Source organism: Mustela lutreola, chromosome 6 (genome assembly GCF_030435805.1).
Source record: "Mustela lutreola isolate mMusLut2 chromosome 6, mMusLut2.pri, whole genome shotgun sequence".
Lineage (NCBI taxonomy): Eukaryota > Metazoa > Chordata > Mammalia > Carnivora > Mustelidae > Mustela > Mustela lutreola.
The window spans coordinates 16,050,634-16,077,086 of NC_081295.1; the positions used below are offsets into that span (position 1 = coordinate 16,050,634).

Below are 26,453 nucleotides of genomic sequence, written 5' to 3' on the forward strand. Positions count from 1 at the left end.
GAGAGGCATCTCGATCTTGGTGTGGGCCTTTTTCTTACTGGATTTCACCAAAAGGTACAGTCTTGAGCAACAGGTGAGCCTCCACAGGAAACATCCTATCTCCCTACTTCTGCCCTTGCTCTTCCAAGCCCAGATCATGCAGCCGTTCTGCTTGGACCGTTCTCAACCTCTCTCCATGCCCCTTTGAGTAGTTCCAAAATCTCCTGGGATGTTCTTCTGTGGTTTTAGGGACTGGGGGAAGGATTACCTCTCTCATTCACTGTTTCCCTTATGTATGTGTACATTATTTGCATTTTTTTCAACTGATACGTACAATTTTATATTTTTTTTGGATAAAATATAATAACATAAAACTTACTATTTTAGCCCTTTTTAAAAAATTTTATTTATTTATTTGACAGAGATCACAAGTAGGCAGAGAGGCAGGCAGAGAGAGAGAGAGAGGAGGAAGCAGGCTCCCTGCTAAGCAGAGAGCCCGATATGGGGCTCGATCCCAGGACCCTGGGATCATGACCTGAGCTGAAGGCAGACGCTTTAACCCACTGAGCCACCCAGGTGCTCCATATTTTAGCCCTTTTTAAATGTACAGTTCAGTAGTGTCAAGTACATTCACAATGTTGTACACTCATCACCATGATTTCCAGAACTGTTTCATCATCCCAAACAAAAACCCCCACCATGCCAAACAGAAACAATTAGGCAATAACCGCCCACTTCTCCTTTCCTGGCCCCCAGTAACCTCTACTCCGTTTCTCATCTCTACGATTCTGACTACTCCACCTCGTATAGGTGGACTTGTACAATATTTTTCCTTTTATGACCATGTCTTTTACTTAGCATAAGGTTCAAGGTCCATCCATGTGTTAACATGCATCAGAATATCATTCCTTTTTATGGCTTACATGGGCTATGTTTATAACTAACAAATAGATACTAAATCGATACTACATAAATCCTTTGTGGGGTTTTAAAAAGACCATTACTGTACCATAGGATGAAGACCATGATAACTGTGAGTTGTGAACTCAGGGACCCTTGTTCAGTTTGACACAAGATTCCCAGAAAACATAAAGCTTTTCCTGAGAAGACTCAACCTCTTCTGTGACAGTGTTACTTGAGGAACTTGTGATGGAATGATGTAATCAACTTGTTCTCTTTCTTTAGAAAGTCGTACTACCAAAACAAACAAACAAACAAACAAACAAAAACCAGTTGGCCCAAACAGTGTGTGTAGTCACTTGGTTGGTTTATCAGAATTTACATTCCAGTGTATGCCATATATTCTCTTTTATGACTGGTAATGAAGAGCGGATGGGCTGGCCAGTCTGCAGACCATCCTACGAATCGCACTATTCTAGAAAACACGTTTTCCCAAAACATGATTTTAACTTCCAGTGCTGTTGCTAAATCTGATTGACTCTGTCCCCACTTACTTCCTATTTCTAAAGTCCACAAGTGTATTTGCAGAAATCACATGAAACGAAAGAGAACTTTCTAGGAAAGTGACTTCTTGGGGTATTGAGTGAGGTAACACGGTTCTAATGATTCACACAGCAAACAGTTAGAAACATTTCCATCATATACTCATTTAGCAAGTGTTCTAGCAAGTGTTCAAGTGAAAGGTTTAAAATAGGATATGCGTGTGTCCGCACTGTTATCATATCTCAGTTTAAGTGTGAAGTTGGGGGAAAAAAAAGAGGTTTCAACAATGTTTTATTTACTTGTTATTTTTTTTTTAAAATAAGCTCCTAACTCTCTATATCATGCAAAGCATTGTAAACATCAAATGTTTATTGAAACTTTTTTTCAAACGTTTTTTGAAACTGTATGGTGTCTCAGTAAGGCACAGCATCTTGCCCAACATAAGCTCCCAATAAATATTAATTCAAGGTTTCAAGAGTGGAAGGATGCTTTTAAAATGTTTTTAAGGAAGATGAATATGGCCACAAAATCAGGTGCTGAAAAAAACCGTGCCCAGGAAGGCCAGCCAAGGAGGGACGGCAGCCTCCCCAGAGGAAGGCTCACAGGCCTCATCCAGGGGCCTTTGGGGGGTGAGAAGGGGAAACGGAGGCACATAGTTCAGAGGAGGTGGATGTGACAATGTCTAGACATGGGGGTTAGAAAATGGGAATCAAAATTTACAATCCCCCTTCGCTGAGCAACTCGCTTGTTCTTACCCATGCTTTGTTTCGCTCCTTCCTTGCCCTGGGGGAGAGAATGCGCGATTTCCTGGGCTTCCTGTGACATTTAACCCAGTGAGTATTGAAGTGGAGTCACTGATGATCAGTGGAGTCAGACATGATCACTGGAAGAGAGACTCTCCACTAGAAAGAGCTCTCAAGAAAAGAGCTTGAAAGAAAAACTGGAGAATGTTCTGGAATGTGATTCATCAAGTGCGACTGTCTCTGCCCCTATCAAAACAGGACTTCTGAGTTGGGGATTTTCCAAGTGTTTCTTTTCCTCACCCAAGCAATATCCACACAATACTGGCAGGTCATGGGTTGGGGTTCACAGAAGAATAAGGACAGGATTTCTCCAACCACTGCTATAGTATGTTTTCAAAACCAAGCCTTCATTTGAAAGAACTAGCCACAAACAAGATGCGTCCATTCCAGACAAGATGACAAAAACGTTGTGAAATTAGTCTCATTTTTTAAAATAGAAAATGGCATGTTCCAGAACAAAATTATGTAGCATTTGCCAATACTGAATTTGCTCTCCCAATAGAGACTTATTATCACTTTTCTGAAAAGTAAAAAAGAGGAAGTCAGAACTAGTGATTATTGCTCAACCTTACTTCTTTGAGAATAAATTATGAGGCATTATTTTGACAAAACAGGGTGGCTCTTGATAAAGGCATTGGTTGCTTGGCATTTAAGGTGATGCCTTATATATTGGTTTCCTGGGATTGTTGTAACTAAGTTCCTAAGGTGAGTGGCTTAAAACAACAGAAAGGTACTGTTTACAGTTTGGGAGGCTAGAAGTCTGAAATTAAGGTATCAGCAGGATGGTGCTCCCTCTGAGAGCTGTAGAGGAGAATCTGTTCTAGAACTTTCTCCTTGCTCCTGGTGGTTGCCAGCCGTCCTTGATGCTCTTTGGTTTGTAGACACCTCATTCCAGTCTCTGCCAACAGAGACACCTGGGGTACTCCCTTTACATCATCTTCCTTCTATAGATGTCTGTGTCTGTGTTGTTTCTTCTCATCTTAAATGGACACCAGACATGGGGCGCCTGGGTGGGTCAGTCAGTTTAGCGTCTGCCTTTGGCTCAGGTTATGATCTCAAGGTCCTGGGATCCAGTCTCAAGTTTGCTCCCCACTCAGCAGGGAGTCTGCTTCTGCCTCTCCCTTCATCCCTCTCTCCACTCATACTCTCTCTCTCTGTGTCAAATAAATAAATAAAACCTTAAAACAAACAAACAAACAAACACCAGTCCTTTTGGATTAAGGCCCACCCTAATGACCTCATCTTAACTCAATTATATCAGCAAAAACCCTATTTCCAAAAGAGGTCAATTCACAGGTTCCAGGTAGACATGAACATATTCTCTTTTGGAATATATTTCAACCCATAAAACCTGGTAAAATGGAAGTAAAGATATTTCAGCCTGATTCCTTTGAGATTAAGTTCATTATCCATGCAGACATAATTCAATATGGGGAAATCTTAATCTATTACAATAATTAGTCAAATTTTAAAATTGTGTAGTAGTCTTCAAAGATTTCCAAAAGCTATCTGAGATTACTCACTACCCAACATGATTTTTAGGAACTTCTTTAGAAACCAACAATTTAAAAATATTTGTTTAACGTGGTTTGAAGAAATCAACCTTAAAATGAATCAACATTCTTAATGATTAATACTAGAGGCAATGTTATTAAAATCACAAATCATGTATACAGTGGTATATTACTCAGCCATGAAAAAGAATGAAATCTTGCCATTTGCAATACATGGCTGGAACTACAGGGTATTATGGTAAGGGAAATAAACCAGTCAGAGAAAGACAAATACCATATGATTTCACTCATATGTGGAATTTAAGAAACAAAGCAGATGAACTTAGGGGAAGGGAAGAAAAAATAAAATAAGATGACATCAGAGAGGCAGACAAATCATAAGAAGCTCTTCGCTCTAGGAGACAAACTGAGGGTGGCTGGAGGGGAGGTGGGCAGGGGGGATGGAGTAACTGGGTGATGGACATTAAGGAGGACACTTGATGGAATGAACACTGGGTGTTATATGCCACTGATGAATCACTAAATTCTACTTCTGAAACTAATAATACACTATGTGTTAATTAATTTATTTTAAATTAAAAAAAGAAATCAGCATGCAAAAAAAAAAAAAAAGGTAGGAAGGAAGGGACAGAGGGAGAAAGGGAGAGAAATGGGGGCTAAATTCCCCATTTGAGTTTTATCAATAATAAAACTAATACTTGTGTTCCCATCTGTCTAACTCCGGGGTCTATCTCTGAGTTCCAAGCAGCAGAGAGAAAGAGGTGAGCATTACACTCAAATCCCAACAATAAACATTTTAAAAAATCTTTATTTTATAGAAGAAGCAGGCTTGAAGAGGTCAAGCAACACATGTGAAGAGGGGCCACCATGTTCACACTTGCTGGGAGCCCGTGGTGTGAATGATGCCTTCCTAGAATTGCCCTGTGCAGACCTCTGTCTCCCACTGTGGCTACAACGGTTCTGGTGCCTCTTAAAAAGAGCATCCCAGGAAGGGAACTTCTGGGCCACAAGGTAGAGAAACATTCAGCCTTCCAGAATAATGCCAAACAGGCTTCCTGGGATCCTAGTAGCAGAGTAGAATGTTAAAAATATTATTCCATTTTTTGCGGAAGACTTTATTAAGGGTCTGCTGCAGGGCGGTTTTGCACTAAGGGAGAGAGACTGGGCTCCTCTCTGAAGATGACAAGGAAAGTGGGGATTGATAGCCAAGATGTGGGGTGGGTCAGTAGATAGAAAATTATTAAGGGGACATATCAAGGCTAGAGAGATTCTTGATAGAGCCAACAGGATTCTTGCTGAAGGCAGGCCAGGGTTAGAAGATACCAAGGGTGGAATGAAGTATTGATCAGATAGCAGGCATGGGGGATTTTTGCTAAACTGATCCAGAGGATTTTTACTAAAAGTTGGACTAAGAGGACAAAGGACATAGCCCCAGGTCTGGACCTAGCAGAGAAGAAGGTTCAGGGAAGTCCAACTCAGTTTTGGTTAAGGAGAAAGTCTTTGTCAATAAGTTTCCTTTATGCACATCTTCATCAATGTGTGACATGTGACACTGTCCTTAGAGTAGCATACACTTGCCTAGATGAGTGAGTTTCTGACAGGTCAGGGAGGAATCTCAGAAGGTAGATGGGTTGGAGCCATCTTGCTTCTGGTCAAGAGCTTGCGTGGTAGGGGTTGAATCCCATTGGTCAAGAGGCTGCTGAGGGCACCATGGAAGACAGGACCTGGAGGGAACTGAAGGAGGTCAGTTGGAGCTGGTTTCCTCCTTCATGAAATCGCTGTGGGCCCACCTCTCACCAGGGCACCTGGACCAAGAAGCACTTTTTCTGTAAAGGAGCCATAGAATAAATCAAAGGAAGATAGTTTGATTAAATAATTATAAAAAATTTAAAACCTCTGTATATCAAAGTAGCCCATACAAAATTAAAGGACAATTGAACCAGAACACAGCCATAAGGAATACAACCAAGAAAAAACAGACTTCTATTAAAAGAGTGAGCAAACTGATATAAGAAAATCATCAGATTCAAATAGGCAAAAGGACAACAGAAAAGTAGCACAAGAGAAATACATTAGTCTAGAAATATAAAGAATGTTCAAATTCAATAGGAAAGTAATAGAAATTAACTATAAGACACCAGGTTTAATTTACCAACTCAGTACACCAATAGTCAGACTTTAGCCCCCTCATTTGAACCACATTAAAATACAATATTCAAGGTTGGCGAGACCAGGATGAAAAGTCTTTCTTGTTTCAGACACATCTGAGGTATGTAAGTTATACAGCTTTAATGAAAAGAACATTTCCAATATTTAGTAAATGTCTTTTGAAGAGTTGTTTTAAACCAGAAATTTCTCTTTTAGGAATCAATCTTAAATAATCTGAAACACAGAAATAACTGTTTACCCAAAATGTTCATTTCACTACTATATATAATAAAGGATTAAAAACAATAATAAACAACAAAGATATACACATGATGAAGCAAGTCGTGATAGACTATTAAAAAACAGATTAAGGGGCACCCAGGTGGCACAATAGATTGAGTGTCTGACCCTTGGTTTCAGTGCAGGTCATGATCTCAGGGTGGTGCGGCTGAGCCCCATGTCTGTCTCTGTACTGAGGTCAGAGTCTGCTTGAGACTACCTCCCCCGTGCTCTCACTCTCTCATTCTCTAATAAATACATTAATTAATTAGTAGCAAATTAAAATTATGTTTTATGAGAATTTAATAATATAGGGAGATGAGTGGGAAAATATAAGAAAAAATACATTAAATAGAAAAGAGGATGAAGTGAAAAATATATGACAAAATTTTAAATATAAGCTAGAGCACAAGATAAAATTTTCAATTATATTCTAGGTTAATATTAGAAACCTGCATAGAAGAATATAGGACAGGCATCAGAACATTAATGCTGATGATTTCTGAGTGGTATTGGTTTTTAATGTTCTTAGTCATATTTTCAACATTTTCTATATTTTCAACCATCAAGATGTAATATTCCTATGAATTTTAAAGGCGATATACCACCTAAAATATAAGCTTGAATACATAAGAATTCCTTTCATGATGTTCTAGAACTAGAATTACTTAGAGAGTAGGTGTCACCTCATGGGCCAGATTGCCCGAGTTTCAGTCCTGGACTTACCAGGTACTAGCAGTGTGACCTGAGCAAGTCATTTAACCTCTTTGTGCCTCAGTTTCCTCCTCTGCAAACTTGAGGCAACAAGAGTTCCCCCAACCCCCACATCGTGGGGCTGTGTGAGAGGCAAAAGAGTTAATATAGTGAGCTGTATAACACATGCCCTAGGAATGACAGCCATTATTCTGATTCAGGAAAAGAAGGAAGAGTTTCACCTTCTATGCTCCTTGAAAGTGAGGCCTATTTCTCTTAGTCCTTTTACATCTGTAACACCCTCTACCTGCTCCTAGACAAAAACCTTCATAATAAGTATAGAATCCATAGTGATGTTCTATACAAAGGTTAGTGACTTCTCGCCATTCCTCTTACTCCTTTACTTGAGTATTGCGACCATCAGAAGTGACAGTCTGCCACGGGCAGTCGGTGTATGAACAGAGCTCTCCCACAATCACCATCACACCATCATCCTCCATTGCAAAGTGCTATTATTCAGCATATTCAATGAGATATTAATGAAAGCAAATCCCAAATCAGCCATTTAGCTTTTTGTCAGAAAGTTCTGCAATCCTTTTGCCCTTAGCTCAGCAACAATAGCTGCTGTGTCCACAAGGGCTGGTTGTCAAGGGCCTCTCCTTGCTGTTGTGAACAGAGAAGAGCTACTTGACCATGGGTGCTTGGCAAGAAATCCTAGAATGTGACCTAAAGAAGGCGGTTGGAACATGTATTCTGGATTTCCAAAGTTGGCCAACGGTATGTGAATAGGATCGCATTCAAGGGGAGCTGTTGATGTCTGGGAGAGAATCAAGTTCTCCAAGCAAAGTGACATGGAGGATGGTGATGGGAATCTGAGTAGGGAGATGAAGAGGGGGAGGGGAGGTCTGAGAACAACAGCCAACCCATGAGAGACGACTATCGAGCAATGGGACTGGATACTGTCCTCCATGATGGGACTGTGGTCATGGCAAACAGGTGGCATGACATGTGGGTTCCCCTTTGAGAGTCCTGCGGGTGCTGCCAGCACTTAGCCCAGCTGTCAGCCCTGGTGAGTCTTGCCTCATGTCACACAGCCCTCATCAATGGTCAGTTGGGTAGAGATCCAAAGGCTTGGGCATCCAATTCAATCTGGTCAGTTTGGGAGAGTCGTCTCATCTTGATTCCCTGTGGGGCATCTGTTGAGATGGCACCATGGCCCCATGGCCCTTCTTCCTGGTGAAATCTCTTCCCTTCCCTTCCACAGTGTTGATCCCAGAGCTCCCTGATAAAGGTCTACGGGAAATCTCTACCTCAGAGTCTGTGACAGTCCCCAATCCCCTCCCACAGAGCTTACCTCCCAGTGGGAGATAGAGAAAGTGAACAAGCAAGCAAACCAATAACTTTAGAAGAAAAGAAGAACTAGAAGGAGCAATGAAATAGGGAGAATTTGTAAGCAGGAACAAGATAGGGCTAAGGGAACCAGGGAAGGCCTCTGAGGAAGGGATTTTGGGTTGAGACAAAGAGCATGGGAGAAGTTAAAGGCCAGGATTAGCCAGTGTTTGTGAAGCAGGAAGAAGTCGCTGACCCTGGAGAGATCCAGGGTGAGCTGGAGAACACAGAGTTGGAAAGAACCTTTCCACATAGGAGCTCACAGGCATAACAAGGAGTGTGGGTTTCATCCTGGCTGAATGAAAAGACCCAGGAGGGTTTTAAGTGCTCAGAGACCTGATCTAATTTAGGTTTTTAAAAGATTATTCTTGCTGCTGGGTGGAAAATAGATTGCAGAGAAGTAAGAATAGAAATAGGGAGACTATTCAAGAAATTTCTCCTTAATCCAGGTCACTGCTTCTCCAAATACAAGCCGCAGCCCATTAATGGGTAATGCAATCAATTCAGTGGTTATGAATGACATTTTTAAATGAAATAGCCCAGGCTAGATTTGAAGAGAATAAAATAGAGGAGAAAATTGAGTGTGTGACATTTAGGAAGAATAAATATCATTTTATCATACTTAAATGGGCTTATAAAGAGTTTTATACATCTGTATTGGTTCAAGATTGATTGATTGCTATCTACAGGTTGTGTTAATTAACCAACACCGGGAAAAAAAAGACTTAAAAAGGAAGAAGAGTTCACAAACGATGGAGCGGATGTGATGGTCAGTGGGGTCAGAGAGGCCTGTGAGAAGCAGCAGGGAAAACAGCACATGGCCTAGAGGTACGCAGACCAGAGTAAAGCCCAGCAGAACAAGACAAGGCTGTCCAGGAGGGGAGGGGGAAGCTGGAGCGAGCTGCTGCCTCCAGTACATTGGCCTTTGATGCAGTATCAATTCCAGTAGAGGCAAAATATTCTGTTTTATTTGAAAAAGAAAAGGGGTGGGGGGCGGGCTCCTGCAGGGGGATGGCTGACCCAACCACAAGATGGCAGACACGCGCTTAGGGAAGGTCTCCTTTCCAGCCCAGACCCACTGCACAGTCTCACTCAAAATGCAGGAGCAGCTCCTCTGTGGGTGGCAAGTTCCATGGTTCCCCCGGAAACGGAAGTGGAAGAACAGTGGCGTCCGAGCAGCAAGACCTGAAAGCAATGCTGACGGTAGTATTTGAGGGAAACTGAAGAACTGCGTGAGTTGGCATTCCAGACGCGGAAGAGCATTGTTTCATACACAGGTTCCACAAGTCATTCATTCCACAGTATTCTCTTCCATGAAAAAGGGCTCTGGACACATAATTTGGGGAAATTTGGATCCTGTATCCTTTCTCGTTGTGGGTTCAGTTGTATCCCCCTAAAAGATATGCTGAAGTCCTAATCCCAGTACCTCGACACCTGACCGGACTTTTTAAATAAAGTCATTCATCTCAGATGGAATTAGGTAACTGACGACAAGGTCATTCTAGAGTAGAGTGGGTCTCAAACCCAGTATGACTGGTATCCTCAGAAGAAGAGGCGAGACACAGAGACAAAGGAAGACAATCAGGTGATGACAGAGGCAGAGATTGGAGTGACGTGTCTTCAGGCCACGGGAGGCCATGGATTGCTAGGAAGCACCGGGAGCTAGAAGACACAAGGAAGGATCCTTTCCTCCAAGCTTCTGAGGGAACATGGCCCTGCCAACACCTTGCTTTCAGACTTCTAGCCTCCAGGGAGACAATAAATCTCTGTAGTTTTTAGTTCAGCACTTGGTGAAAGCAGCCCTCAGAAACTAACGCACTAGGCATCACGTTCGATGCAAAGCAACCTGTGCCCTTCGGAAGGAATGTATCTCTCAATGTGCCCTTTGGAAGGAATGCATTACGTAATGCATCCTGAAGCCCTACAAAGTCCATGGCTTGAGACCCACAGATCTAGAATATTCCTTAAAATAAACTGTTTTTTTTTTTTTTTTTTTTTTTTTTTTTTTTTTTAGTGGTTTAAAACAATAATAAATACTATTTCAGACACTTTCTTTGGATCAGGAAGTTAGGAGTGGTGTAGCGGTGTCTTTATGTCCAGGAAAGTGTCTCTCAGGAGGCCACACAAAGCCGCTTGCCTGGAGCTACCGTCTGCCGCAGTGTCCCTGGCGTGACAGGGTCTTTTCATAAGAGGCTCACTCACCGGGCTTAGGGAGGAGGTCTCCGTTCTCTGCCATGTGGATCTCTCCAAAAGGTTGCTAGAGTATGCTCTTTGCAAAGCCACAGCCTGTTTTTTTGTTCATTTTTCAGTTTTTATCTTAATTAGCCTGTGTTCCTGAGGCCTTTGCTCCTTGATCCACTGCACCTATTTCCTCCATCTGCCCGTTACCCTCCCCTCTGGTAACCACCAGTTTGTTCTCTGTAGTCAAAAGTCTGTTACTTGGTTTTCATCTCTCTCTGCTTTTTCCCCTTTGCTCATTTGTTTTGTTTCTTAAATACCACATAGGAGTGGAATCGTACTTGTCTTTTTCTGATTGATTTATTTCACTTAGTAGTATACTCTCTAGCTCCATACATGTCATTGCAAGTGGCAAGATTGTACTCTTTTTTATGGCTGAGTAATTGAAGATAGAAAGATAGATGATAGATAGATAGATAGATATAGATACAGATATAGATATAGATATAGTATATGCTACATCATCTTTATCCATTCATCAGTTGATGGACACTTGGGCTGCTTCCATATCTTAGCTATTGGAGATAATGTTGCCATAAACATAAGGGTACATGTATCCCTTTGAATTAGTGCTTTTGTTTTCTTTGAGTCAATACCCAGTAGTGTGATTGCTGGATCATAGGGTAGTTCTATTTTTAACTTTTTGAGGAACCTCCACACTGTTTTCCAGAATGACTACCCCTGTTGGCATTCCCACCAACAGTGCATGAGGTTTCCCTTTTCACCACATCCTCGTCAACACCTGTCGCTTCTGTGTTTTTTTATTTTAACCATTCTGACAGGTGTGAGCTGACATCTCATTGTAATTTTTTTTTTTAAAGATTTTATTTATTTGTCAGAGACGGAGAGAGAGCGAGCGAGCACAGGCAGACAGAGAGGCAGGCAGAGGCAGAGGGAGAAGCAGGCTCTCTGCTGAGCAAGGAGCCTGATGTGGGACTCGATCCCAGGACCCTGGGATCATGACCTGAGCTGAAGGCAGCTGCTTAACCAACTGAGCCACCCAGGCGTCCCTCATTGTAGTTTTGATTTGCATTTTGCTGATGATGAGTGATGATGAGCATCTTTTCCGTGTGTCTCTTGGTCACCTGAATGTCTACTTTGGAGAAATGTCTGTTCATGTCTCCTGACCATCTTTAAATTGGATTATTTTTGAGGGGGTGAGTTTTATAAGGTCTTTGTATATTTTGGATACTACCCTTTTATCAGATATGTCATTTGCAAATATCTTCTCCCATTCTGTAGGTTGCCTTTTAGTTTTGTTGATTGTTTCCTTTGTTGTACCGAAGCTTTTTATTTTGATGTAGTCCCAATAGTTCATTTTTGCTTTTGTTTCCCTCACTTTAGGGGGCCTATTTTGGAAAAACTTGCTATGGCCAATGTCAGGCAAATTACTGCCTGTGCTTTTTTCTAGGATTTTATGGTTTCAGGTCTCACAATTAGGTCTTTAACCCATTTTGAATCTTTTTTTTTTTTTAAATTTTATTTGACAGAGAGACACATAGCAAGAAAGGGAACACAAGCAGGGGGAGAGGGAGAGGGAGAGGGAGAAGCAGGCTTCCCGATGATCAGAAGCAGGTTAGCCCATGTGGGGCTCAATCCTAGGACTCTGGGATCATGACCTAAGCTGAAGGCAGACACTTAATGGCTGAGCCACCCAGGCTCCCCTTTAACTCATTTTGTATTTATTTTTGTGTATGGTGTAAAAAAGTCGTCCACTTTCTTTCTTTTGCTTGTAGCTGTTCAGTTTTTCCAACATCATTTGTTGAAGAGACTGTCCTTTTCTGATTGGGTATTCTTTCCTGCTTTGTCAAAGATTAGTTGACCATGTAATTGTGGGTTATTTCTGGGTTTTCTATTCTGTCCTATTAATCTAGCTGTCTGTTTTTGTGCCAATGTCTTACTGTCCTGATCACTATATCTCTACAATATAACTTTAAGTCCAGAATTGTGATGCCTCCAGCTTTGCTTTTCTTTTTCAAGATTGCTTTGTCTATTTGGGGTATTTTGTAGCTCCATACAAATTTTAGGGTTGTTTGTTCTAGTTCTGTGTAAAATGCCATTGGTATTTTGATAGGTATTACATTAAATGTATAGATTGCTTTGGGTGGTACAGACATTTAATGATATTTATTCTTCTAGTCCATGAGCATGGGATGTCTTTCCACTTCTTTGTGTCATCTTCAATTTCTTTCATCAGTTTTTATAATTTTCAGAGTACAGGACTTTTACTTATTTGGTTAGGTTTATTCCTAGGTATCTTATTATTTTTGGTGCCATTGTAAGTGGAATTGTTTTCTTAATTTCTCTTTCTGCTGCTTCATTATTGGTGTAGAGAAATGCAACAGATTTCTATACATTGATTTTTGTATTTGTGACTTTACTGAATTTATCAGTTCTAGAAGTTTTTTGATGGAGTCTTTTGTGGTTTCTATATAGTATCCTGTCACCTACAAATAGGAAAGTTTTATTTCTTCACTACCCACTTGGATCCCTTTTATTTCTTTTTCTTACTAGATACTGTAGCTAGGACTTCCAGTACTATCTTGAATAAAAGTGGTGAGAGTGGACATTGTCTTGTTCCTGATGTTAGGGGAAAGCTCTCAGTCTTTTCCCCACTGAAGATGATGTTAGCTGTGGGTTTTTCATGTATGGGCTTTATTATGTTGAGGTATGATCCCTGCTTTGTAGAAAGTCTTTATCATGAAAGGATGTATGAATGTACTTTGTCAAACGCTTTATCTACATCTATTGAAATGATCATATGGTTCTTATCTTTTCTCTTATTGATATAATGTATCATATTGATTGATTTGCAAATATTGAACCACCTTTATAACCCAGGAACAAATCCTACTTGATCATGGTGAATGGTTTTTTAAATGTACTTTTCAATTCCATTTGCTAGCATTTTGTTGCAGATTTTTTGCATTTATCAGAGATATTATCCTGTAGTTCTCTTTTTTGTGATGTCTATCTGGTTTTGGTGTCAGGGTAATTCTGGCCTCATAGAATGAATTTGGGAGTTTATCTTCCTTTTCTATTTTTTGGAATAATTTGAGGAGAGTAGGTATTACCTTTTCCTTAAACGTTTGGTAGAATTCACCTGTGAAGCCACCTGGTTCTGGACTTTTGTTTGTTGGGAGTTTTTTTGATTACTGATTCAATTTCATTTCTAGTGATCAGTCTGTTCAGATTTTCTGTTTCTTCCTGCTTTAGTTTTCATAGGTTGTATGCTTCTAGGAGTCAATTCATTTCTTCTACGTTGTCCAATTTGTTCGTGTTTCATAATATTCTCTTATAATTATTTGTATTTCTGTGGTGTGGTCTTTCACTTGTGATTTTATTTATTTGTATTCTTTCTCTTTTTTTTCTTGTTAAGTCTGGCTAGAGGTTTGTCAATTATAGTGAATTTTTTTCCCAAAGAGTCAGCTCCTGATTTCATTGATCGGATGTATTTTTTTTTTAAGTTTCTATGCCATTTATTAGTTCAAATTTTTATTATTTTCTTTCTTCTGCTGGTTTTAGTTTTTTTTTCTTCTTTCCTTAGCTCCTTTAGGTGTGAGGGTATGCTGTTTATTTGAGATGTTTCTTGCTTCTTGAGATAGACCTCTATTGCTATAAACTTTCCTCTTAGAACCACTTTTGCTGCATCCCAAAAGTTTTGAACTTTTGTGCTTTCATTGTCATTTGTTTCCATGTAATTTTTTTATTTCCCGGTTGACCCATTCATTGTTTAGAAGCATGTTATTTAACCTCCATATATATCTGTGCTCTTTCCAGATTTTTTTCTGTGGTTATCTTCTAGTTTCATAGCATCACGCTGAGGAAAGATGGATGGTCCGACGCCAATCTTTTTAAATTTGTTGAGGCTTGTTTTGTGGCCCAATATATGATCTATTCTGGAGAATATTCCATGTGCACTTCAAAAGAATGTGTATTCTGCTGTTTCAGGAGAGAATGTTCTGACCGTATCTGTTAAATCCATCTGGTCCAGTGTGTCATTCAAATCTATTGTTCCCTAGTTGATTTTCTGTTTAGATGATCTGTCCATGGATATAAGTGAGGGGTTAAAGTCCCTAACTATTATTATATTATTATCCATTAGTTCCTTTATGTTTGTTATTAACTGTTTCATGTATTTAGATGCCCCCATGCCTGGTTCATAAATATTTACAATTATTATATCTTCTTGTTGGATGGTTCCCTTTATTATTATATAGCATCCTTAAAAGAAACTATTCTTTAAAAACATGTTCTAATCCCAATGTATATTATCTTTTCAGTGTGAATACTTTATTTGTTATACCATTTATATGATTATATATAGTACTATCTAGTACTTAACCAGAAGGGAACAAGTTAAATACTCAGATCATATTTCAGAGACAGTCCTGTCAAACTCATAGGTTTGGATTCATGGCCTCAGACCAAGCTTCCACACCATTTCAAGGTTCACTAGGCAGTAATGATTTCTTCCCTGCTCCCTTGTCACCTGCCAGTGAGGCTGCCTGCCCCATTTGCCTGTTGGCAGCAGAGAACTCACAAGAGAAGGCCCTTCAATGGATGGTGTTTATGTCTTCACTTCACACCCTTAACTTGGGTGGGAAGAAGGGCAGAAAAGAGATCTTTTTTTCTAGAATGTACACCAGAAGCTGTCACCCAGTGGATCCCAGTAGAATAAAATTAAATCAAAGGGTAAAGTGTTCAACAGCCTGATAGAATCGAGCTGTCTTTTAACTAAGATGCTTCCGGCTCATCCCTCCATTTGTTTAATAGAGCGATAACATCATTACCACTGCACTGCAGTAAAACAGGATACTGAAAGCAGGACTGCCCCAGGAGATGAGGACTATGTTGCTGAGCAGGCGGGCAGGACCAGGACTCCCAGCAGCCAACAGTGGTGGCTGCTTCACCCAAAAAAATCCATTTCCTCACAGGGATTCGAGATAGAGCTCAAAATATGAGTGTACTTTTTTCTTTGTTTCTCCCTTCTGGGGAGTGAGGGTCTGATTACCAGGGAGATCAAGACTATTTAGGAATGATTGCCTGGGTGGCTCAGTTGGTTAAGTGTCTGCCTTCAGCTTAGGTCATAATCTCAGGGTCCTGGCATTGAGCCCTATGTTGGGCTCCTTGTTCAGCGGGGAGTCTGCTTCTCCCTCTGCCTGCTGCTCCTCCTGCTTATGTTCTCTCTTCTCTCTCTCTCTCTCTCTCATGCACATTCTCTCTCTCAAATAAATAAATGAACAAAATCTTTAAAAAAAAAAAAAAAAAGTAATCTCTGAGATCCAGTGTGAGGCTTGAACCCGCATCCCTGAGATCAAGAGTTGCACACTCCACCTTGGGTGTAGAGATTACTTAAATAAATAGAACTTTAAAAAAAAAAAAAAAAAAAGACTATTCAGGAACCCGGAACACATTATGGGTGGTTAAAAAAAAAAAAAAAGTCAGTTTTTAGGGTCAGAAACACTGGCAGGAAGGTGAGTGAAGGAAATGTAGAGGCGACATTTCAGGGGATGACCTAAAGTCCAAAGTAACCACAGTATCCAGAACTCAGGCTCTGTGGTATCACGCTACGGCTCACATTCTAAAATGACAGCTTTCCTTTTTTTTTTTTTTTTTTTTCTTTTAAAGATTTTATTTATTTATTTGACAGACAGAGATCACAAGTAGGCAAAGAGGCAGGCAGAAGCAGGCTCCCTGCTGAGCAGAGAGCCCAATGCAGGGCTTGATCCCAGGACCCTGGGATTATGCCTTGAGCTAAAGGCAGAGGCTTAATCCACTGAGCCACCAAGGGACCCCATAAAATGACAGCTTTCCTGAGGAAGAATCACCTGGTAAAGTAAATGTAGCTCCGGGAGACTCGCAGCATTTTCCCGTCCTGCTGGGATGAGGCAGCTTGTCCACAGCTCAGAACAGAGTTGTTCTGAGCTGTGTTCCTCCACCTCACTTCAGATTCAGGCAGCACAAATTACTTAAAGAGGTTTGGAGCCCTGAGGGGCTTTGCTGATTCCCCAGTGATTTTTCAGCAAGTCTGTACTTACAGGAAAAAAGGAACTCTTGCTGGTAAGTATTACCTGTATCTCTAATTTCCATACCTGACACCTACTGGGAATCAGTGGGAGAGGAGAGTGGATGGATTAATGTCCCCCCCACCACAGAGTCACAGAACCTTGGAGGACTTGGGTAAACCTAGCCTCTCACTTTACCATGGACAAGGGGCTTAGGAGGGTTGTACCGTCTGGCCTGTAGACCCAACACCTCAATCAGGTCTCCCGAATGTTCTCCCCACTCAGCCCCTGAGTGAGCTGATCTGAGATAAAATTCCTGCTCAGCCACTTCCAGGCTAGGCAGATTACCTAACTGCTCTAATCTTCTTTAATGAGGACAACAAAACCTGGTCTTTCTTCCTGACTCACAGATGATTGTGACACTCAAAGGATGCACGCGAAGAAAATGCTCTTAGTTGACGGACATGTTCTCATCAGGCAGATGCTAACGAAAATATCCATATACTTTGGTCCTTTTTTTCTTTTTAGTAACTTAACATGCAGAGCTTGATTTGAGTTAAGAATGTTACGCTGTGCTCTGGAAAACATATGGAGGTTCCTCAAAAAGTTGAAAATAGAGCTACCTTATGACCCAGCAATTGCAGTCTACAGGGTATTTACCCTAAAGATACAAATGTAGTGATCCAAAGGGGCAACTGCACCCCAATATTTATAGCAGCAATGTCCACAATAACCAAACTTTGGAAAGAGCCCAGATGTCCATCAATAGATGAGTGGATAAAGATGTATTTATATATTATAAACATATATTATTTATTTAATATTTATCCTATATTATAATATATAATATTTTTATTATATATGTATATTATATATTATAATATATATTATAAATATATGGAATAATATGCAGCCTCCAAAAAATAAAATCTTGCCATTTGCAATGACGTGGATGGAACTAGAGGGCATTATGCTAAGCAAAATAAGTCAATCAAAGACAATTATCATATGATCTCACTGATATGAGGAATTTGAGAAGCAAGACAGAGGATCATAGGGGAAGGGAGGGAAAAAAATGAAACAAGACAAACCATGAGAGACTCTTAATCTCAGGAAACAAACTGAGGGTTGCTGGAGGGGAGCGGGGTGTGAAGGATGGGGCGTCTGGGTGATGGACACTGGGGAGGGTATGTGTTATGGTGAGCGCTGTGAATTGTGTAAGACTGATGAATCACAGACCTGTACCCCTGAAACAAATAATACATTATATGTTAATTAAAAAAAAAGAACATTAGAACTAAGAAGAGTGTTCCAACAGCCCATCTCCTTCCTTTCAAGGTTTTGTGTCACCACCATCATTAATCATATATTTAATAATCAAGATAAATTCTAAAAAAAAAAAAAAAGAATGTTAGGCTGCAAGAACAACAGACATATTGGAGTTGGTTCCAACGGACTTGTTGCCAACCCTCCTAAAAAGAAACATGGAACCACCTCCCTTTTCCTACTTCCTCTGAGCCCCACAGGCTCTTCTTATCAGTGTCCCCACTCCCCCACTAGCACCTGCCAAAGGGTAAAAGGGAACGGGAGCAGGACACAGATCTCCTGTACCATCATTCCTGTTGCTTGTCCTTTTAGTCAGACTTGCACCTTCACCTAAAATGGATGGGAAAGCACAGTTACTATAAGACATTCAGAGTCTTCCTTTGATTTCCATCTGCTCTCTGTAACATAGTGCCAACAGTGTATCCATTTTTAAAAACATGTTGTGAAATGATAAGGAAGCCTTGTTATCTTTGTCATTTTTTACGCCAATACCTGAGTAAGTATATGTTCAAAGGCAGAGGTAGGTGGTGATCTAGCATAATGCCTGCCATAATGGGCACTCAATATTTATTAAAGAAAGAAATGAATGAATGGAGAACTTTCATGACTTTAGCAATATTTATTTGCTTTTTCCTTTTAAATTAACATATAATGTATTCTTTGTCCCAGGATAGGTCTGTGATTCATCAGTCTTACATAATTCACATCACTCACCATAGCACACAACCTCCCTGGTGTCCATCAGCCAGCCACCCTATCCCTCCCCCTCCCACCCCAGCACCCCTCAGTTTGTTTCCTGAGGTTAAGAGTCTCTTATGTTTTGTCTCCCTCCCTGGTCCCATCTTGTTTCCCTCCCTTCCCCCCACGCACCACCGCACTGCCTCTCAAATCCCTTATATCAGAGAGATCATATGGTAATTGTCTTTCTCTGATTGACGTATTTTTTTAGGCATAACACCCTCTATAATTTTTATCTGAAACTCCAATATTTTGCTCAGTCCAATTCAGCCTCTCATTTCCCTACAGAAATTCCCCAGGTCCCTCCTAGGTGCCTCAGAACAGATAGAAACCTAGAACCTTATAGAACCATTAACATTTTTATTCTTATACTTTGGCCTTCCCTCCATGAAGAGGTATCTATTTTTAGATCTAAAAATTTGTTAATTGGACTCGTTCAAAGAATACTATTTTGTTTGTACCTCACATATTTTCATCAAATTAGACTCTGAATTCTCCAATAACAAGTATCATGTTACTGCCCACAAATTGTATGTTCTGTTTGACATTCCTTAAAGCCATTCCATTTCACTGAGCTTGTTAGTAGAAATGACTGTAAGAAAAACCAAAAAGCAAAAAGATCCTGTCATGTGTCTGGTTTCACCAAGATTCTACAATCTGATACTGATCTAAACCAGAAGCAACCCTATTCCAGATTCCAGATGCAGCTAGGACATTTAAGTACAATTTCTTAAACTGGGCGGAAACATTTATAGTTTTTGTGGATCTTGGTAGGAAGCTGAAATGTGTTCTTGCGCTATTCACTGCAAGGAGGATTTTTACAATAAAAGAAATTTTTAGCTGGAAGAGAGTTCAAGGGGACCCTTCGTCCAATTCTGATTCAAAGGCACAACAGTAGACCCTTGGCATTTGAGGAATTCCAAATAACAAATTCCACTACCGACAATGATTTTCTTCACAGAAGTATTTTAGTTCAATGGAAAAGAGCAAAGTGATCTCTTTGGACACTTCCAGATGGCTCTTGCAAACTAGGAGATAGAGAACAGTTAAGTCCAGTAGAAATGGAGATGCTGGAAGTTGGCTAGGCTCACTTAGTAGCTCTGAAATTTGTTCCTACACTCCAGCTTTAAAGCACACCGATTCCCATCTCAGCAAATCTAACACTTACTACATACCATGGGCTTTTCAGATCACTTGCAAATAATTTAAGCTCTGGATGTTACATCTCAGAAACAGGTCCACTTTATTCTAAAAAAAGAAATCATCTGAGATCGCATCCAAGGGAAGTCGATCCTACTAATTTCCTCATAGGGCACCATCCATTAGTCGGTCAGTAACTATCTACTTAGCAATTCCAACATGACTGTTGCTAATTCTGGAGCAAGTCAAGTGTCCCTTCCAGAATGTGGTTCCAAAATTCTAGCACCTTCTTTAAAGGTCAGTGGTACAAAATTCTGCTCCTGATGCCACAGATGTTTATTTGTATTTTCCATCAATATTTGTTTCTTAGTGTTCTATTTTAACTGGAGAATTTGAAAATTACACAATTATATAACTATAAAAAACATACACTGTAGACAAAGAGGTTTCAATTAAGAAATATATAGGAGAGGGGCACCTGGGTGGTTCAGTGGGTTAAAGCCTCTGCCTTCGGCTCAGGTCATGATCTCAGGGTCTTGGGATAGAGCCCCACATCCAGCTCTCTGCTCAGCAGGGAGCCTGCTTCCCCCCCCCCCTCTCTTCCTGCCTCTCTGCCTACTTGTGATCTCTGTCTGTTAAATAAATAAATAAAATAAAAAAAAATATATAGGAGAATCTCTAACCACTTTTTAAGGATTTGAGACAAACTCTGGCATCAGGAGAGAAAATACCATCATCATTGGAGAAGGAATTACACTCAAGCCAATAAGTATCCAACATCCCCATTATTACCAGGAATATAAACACATTCACTCATCTGAACTGATTCAGGAAAACCTCTGTTTTTGAACTTTTTAAATAAGATGTTTAAATAATATTCTCTTAACAGGTTCTTTGGAAAGAGTTTGAGACAATGTACACATCAACATAAATCAAAACATAAGATATTGGACAGAGAGAGAAAAAAGACCAGATTGTACTTAAGGTAATAGGCACTTGTGGTTCCCATAATGAAGCAACTTGGTGCCTGTAAAAAAAAAAAAAAAAACAAAAAAACAAACCAGGTTTCATATCTGCTTATGCAAATTAAAAAGCCCACAAACAGTAAAGAAGCCAACATTAAAAAAATCCATTTTTCTCTAGAGGTAAGGTTTTATACATTCATCACATTTTGAAAATAGATAAGAGGTTTTTTTTTTTGTTTGTTTTGTCTTTTAATTCAAAAGAACAGAGAGTCTAGCAAAGAACAGTCCCTTCCCACAGCCAACCAGGCATCCTGGGACGACACAAGCATGCGAATAACACTTCCTGCTCTCCCAACCTCCTTTCCTCTCGATTTTAGTAGCATTTGCAGCAACCAAATCCCAGTTAACTTGCAGATTTCACATACCCCACTCTATCTTTCCTGGAACTGGGTCCAGAGTCCAGAGCCTCCCATAGTACATGCTGGGAGGGGTCCAGACAAGAGGTTGACATCCCCATGGTTCCCCCAGGTCAGGGCTGGGCACTCCATCCCCTTACCCACGTGGGACCACACAGGCCTGCAGGCCTTACTGCGAGACTGCCCAAGGCCCCACCTGCCTGATTCCCAAGGGCTCCCTACCTCCCATTCCTGGCGGGAAAATTCTGTCCCTCTGTCCCTCTAGCAGGGCCCTCAATGCCCATCATCTTGTCCCTTTCCTCATCTAAGAAATATTTTTCTAGTTTGAGGGAAGTAGAACTTCTTCATCCTTTGATATCCTCTAAACATTTTACCAGAGCTCAAAGCCCCTTACATCCTCCTAATATTTTTAGGGAAACCAAAGCCAGGAAGTCTTGCCAGCTATTTCCTGTTTTCTTCTTTGTCTCATTCCTCTCTTGAAGGATGAGCAGGAGATCTCCTTGACAATTAGAAGAGGGCAGGGGAGCATAGAAAATTACCCATGCACTCCTCAACGTGGTCCTCACAGCCCGGCATCCTCCAGGTTTTCCCCACCTCCACCAGCCAGTGCCACCCGTCCCCTTCCGGCCCTCCAACCACGGAGGTCTTTCCACGGTCCTTTGTATTCACTGTGCCCTTGATACTACAGGGCCTTCGCACATGCTGTTCATATTATCTGAAAGACTCTTTCCCTCTTCTCTAGTAATTAAGCCTTTTCAGCTCAGATGCCACTTCCTCAGGAGCCTTTCTGTGCCCCTGTGTCCCTTTTTAAAACATTCCATAACACAGTAATCCCCTCCTAGTGTCTCACGTGATACTTAATTATTTATGTACCCCCCTCTCTTTCTAGGCTGTAAGTGCCATAAAGTCAGAATATCTGGCTTTGAGGTTACTCTAGCTTTGTATAGAATCTGGCATTTAATAAATGCTGAACTGAATGACTAAACAGAAGGAAGGAAGGAAAATTTTCAGCTAAAGAAAACTAACTTTTGGGTTTTCTTGCAAACCAGGCAGTTAAGCACAATGAATGGCCTACTTTGTTTAATGACTGGCAACCCTGTGAGTCATATCAGTATAATTACCCAATTGACACACCCAGCTGATGTGCACCTTGTCAAAAACAGTAGCCATAGTCACCTGCCAGAAAGTTCTGCACTCCTCCAATCACATAACTGATTGATACACATCAACACTCTTCAAAGACAAAATTACGTCAGTGAACTAGAATTTAGGAGATCTTTGGCTAACTTCTGGAAGTAGCATGAGGCTGGATATTAGAGGTGGTGGCCCCAAAATTAATACAGGAGAGAATTTGGGGAGGATTCTTCTTGGAAGATGAGAATTGAAGTGGATTTTGTGTAGAAAATGTCAAATGTCCACATCAGATAAGGGGAAGCTGGGTTGACAAAGATTATGAGAGTAGAGGGAAAGCTAAAGAGTCTACATTCCTTGCCTCTTGACTCCAGCTGGCTTTTGACTTTTTTTCTGCCCCCTACCCTAGGTCCCTCCTGGAATTATGGGAGATTTTAATAATGGTATTGCCCTTTGAAACTTCAGAGTCCATAATCTGCTTAACTCACTTTACAGTGCCTAGCACCAGAAACAAAAGGTGCTTAATAAATATATCTTGATCAGGAGAAATAAAGTATGGTTAAAAATAGGGTATCCATATATATCTCTTCCACATATATCAAGAAATACATTTTACTCTGGGCACCATTTAAGATTTAACACTTGCAGAAATAGTTCTCTTTTTGTTGTTTATATTTCAGTAGGTTCTGCCTGGCTGGCTGGCTCTCTTTCTCTCTTTCTCTGGTTATTTTGGTGCACCAAAAATTATTGAAAAACTTTTTTTAAAGATTCGTCTCTCCTCGATAGACATCAACTCACTGAAACCTTCAAAACCAGAAGGTGGTATTTTCCACAAATTCAAAAGGACCTGCAGGCACAGTGCCAGCGATAAGTTACCAGGGTTCCAATGTGGTAGAGATGGTTTCGAGATCCTTCTCAGAGACAGGTACTAACATGTCATGCAGTTCGGGTTTCTAAGAGGCACAAGGAACTGGCCCTGCAATTTAGGTAAACAGCCATTAGGTGGGGTGAGCGGTACAATCAACCTTGGTACAATCAAGGCTGCCATCCAGTTTCCCTGTAATGCTGAAAAGCACTTTTCATTTGTCCACTGCGGAGCTTCCCGTTAAGACGGTTGGCCCTGCATGATCTTATTAGATGCTATGTAATGACGCTTCATATCCCAAAGTTTACATAGAATTTTACACACACACACACACACACACACACACACACACACATACCTTGAAAGCGTGATTGTTTGTGTATCCATCTTCGAGGGAACCATCTCTTGTCATCCTTCTGTTCCCGATGGCAACGAGGGCTCTGAGAGGACCGTCTGCCCTAGAAGGCACTCTGTAATGCTTGTAGAATTGAGGTCATCATCACTGAGAGGAATCATATCGTAGTCACCACATTCTGACTTGATCATGTCTCGCCTGTGTACCTTTTCTCCTGGGTCCTTTTCTGGGGGCCCTGCCTTTCCAGAACAATGAGTGGGGCACTTTGGACATGCAGAAAGAACATCTGAGAGTTTTCTTAATTTTGTCTGCAAACTCACTGTCCTCCTGAGGCTCTATCACTACTTTTATTACTACCATTTAAACTCCAGCTCATTTCAGGATCTGATCTCTTACACAGAGTCTTGCTACTCAGAGTGTGGGCTGAGCCCAGGGACACTGGCCTCACCCTGGAGCTCGTTCAAGTTTCAGATCCCACCCCAGGCCTCCTGAGTCAGAATATACATTTTATAGGATCCAAGGCAACCTACCTGCCCATTACCTTTTGAGAGACAAGCCCTTTGGGCACAGAGCTCAGCCTCTTCGAGACACAAATGCTAGTCACCTCAGTAGCCTTCCCCTCCCCTGCCTCTCTCCCTTGGGTGCCTGGCCAGGGAGTCCTCAGGGATGAATGAAGTCTGTTACAGGCGTGCCCCCGACCTGCCAGGCCTAACCCCACATCACAGTGCGGTAGGACCTCCTCAAAGCCTGGCAAGACTCTTGCTTGGCCCAGTTCATGGTACCCCCCCAACCCTAACAGAGGCCTCCTTGGCTTCAGTCATCGAACCTTTCTCTGACAGGACCCACAGGTGACTCACAGCTACTTTTGGGTTCTGCCTGGGCCACTTCAGAACCTTAAGGCAGCTTGGTGAAACCCTTCCTGAAAGCCTTCACCCACCTGACTACAACTGGTTACTACTCTGGCTTCCCTCCACCTGGTATCAAGGAAAGTCTCTGACCCTGCAAGTCAGCCTCTCTGAGACCCCAAATTAATCAGAGGAAAGGCTCATCTGACTTCCCCATGCTCCTCAGTTCATCCAGAATATCTTCCCCATGGCCAATGCACAGAGAAGGGAAATCAGGAGATAGACATAGAAAGTGTCCCCTTTGCTCTCTTGGATCCTCTGGGATTAGAGAGGCATTAGGTAAGAGGAAAGTGGATGCCTCAGGAAGATGAGGGCCCCACTCAGATGTTCCGGAAGCTTCAGAGGCATGCACATTCACCATTTTATTTGGGGTCACACAGAGCCCTCACACAATGGATGCCTGCCGCCTCATGCTGAATGGGCACCTCATTTCTCCCGGTTCTTCTTCCTTGTACTAGGAATGTGAACAGCAAAGAACCAACTCACCTTGCATGGCAGGGAGGTGGGGGAGATGGGCTGCCATCACCGATGTCCAGAAACTTCCTCTACTCTCAGCTGCTGAATAAGCGTGACCACCTCTCACTGGCACTTATAGCATAGAAAGCAGTGTTATATTTGGTATTTCAGTTTATCCTTGCAACCATCTTTTGTGCTGGGTAGAACGAGTATGACTGATTCTTGTTACTGCAGGTAGTTAAGTTTTAGAGAGTCTCCACAAACACGGAATTGGCAAATGTGGAACCATTGCTCCTAGCAGAAAGACTGGTTTAGGTTCCTGCTGGCCCCCGGTCACATCATTTTCATTAGTCGATCCTTACGTCAACATGCTTCACGCATGCTTCAGTTGAGAGGCACCTTTTAAACACATCCCGCTGATTTATTGGCATCAAACTCTCAGCCAACAGCTCAATAACTAGAGCTTGGATGAAGATCATCTAAGACAATGCACTTTTTCCCATAAGGCCCATCACAGCCTTCCTGAGCTTAGGAGCACCTCACGGCATCAGTGCTAGGCTCAGGGCTGTTTTAAACAACAAAATCAAAATGCTCAATTAAAAAAAAATGTAGCATGAAGCAAATGCTGCAAAAAGGACACTTGTTCACATGTGGGACAGGAACAAAAAGGCAGCATGCTACCTTGTCTGACATCATTTAAGAATGAGTGGCTGCTCTAGGCAACTCAAATTTTTCTCTGCTCTGCATGAAGCCTCCCATGATCACAAAAGTGCCATGAGCAATGATGGGGGGGATTCAAATACGTCTCAGAAGTAGGCAGACTCACAATACAGAACCCAAGAATGGTGAGGTTCCACTGAAAGGTAATCCCCATTTCACAGGAACAAAAGCTAAAATGTTAAGTGACTTGTCCGAGGCCATGCTACTGGCAAGCAGCACAACTAGGGTGTGAACCAAGGTCCAGCTGCAGCTTTTCTCCCCTGACTGCTGGACTCGCCTTCCCTTCAGCGGCCAGCGGCCAGCGGCCACTCGCCACATCAGCTGCTGTAAGTTCAAATCTCCATGCAAGCTTCCAGGAGAGGAACCTCTGGGGTCACCTGATTTCCAGACGTGGTAGGCGGAAACGAGCCAGAAAAAACCTCAGAGACATTTTGGTTTCCTCTCGCACCACGACACAGAACTAGAGGCTGAGGTTATTCGACTTAATCTGTGCAAAGAGAAGAAATAATCTAATTTTGTGTTGGTTCTGATTGTCTTCTCTCCTCTTCACCACGATTCCTACTGGAACAGAATAGAAATATTCTAAGACACTGCTGTGAGGGACAGCAGAAATACAAAAATGAATAAAGGAGTCTAAACACAGAAAGAAGAAAGAAAAAGCCTACAGAGAGAACCTTCCCCTAGTTCTCAGGTTTGCGCATTCCTACTCCAGTATCTTCTTTATGCTATTTAAAGTGTTACCCCAAGTCACATTTCAAACTGAGGACAGGTGCTCACATATCCAGTGGCTTAGAGACCAACACACGCTGGCCACTGTCTGTATCTGCTTGAACTCCAGACTGTCCGGCCAGGCCTACTCAACCTCTCCAATCCCAACCACCCTCAATTCTTGGTTCTTTCCAAACCAGCCCTCTCTGTGGTCTTCCCCAAGAACACTTGATC

General features: G+C 41.5%; 1 long non-coding RNA gene across 1 annotated transcript; it reads right to left on the reverse strand.

Moving 5' to 3' along the window:
- Positions 1-4,529: 4,529 nt before the first annotated feature.
- On the reverse strand, positions 4,530-23,571 carry LOC131833087 (uncharacterized). The gene is made up of 2 exons (XR_009354315.1): positions 23,434-23,571; positions 4,530-5,565 (listed from the first exon to the last, which is right to left on the reverse strand). It is a non-coding gene; the product is annotated as an uncharacterized LOC131833087 (long non-coding RNA).
- Positions 23,572-26,453: the final 2,882 nt, after the last annotated feature.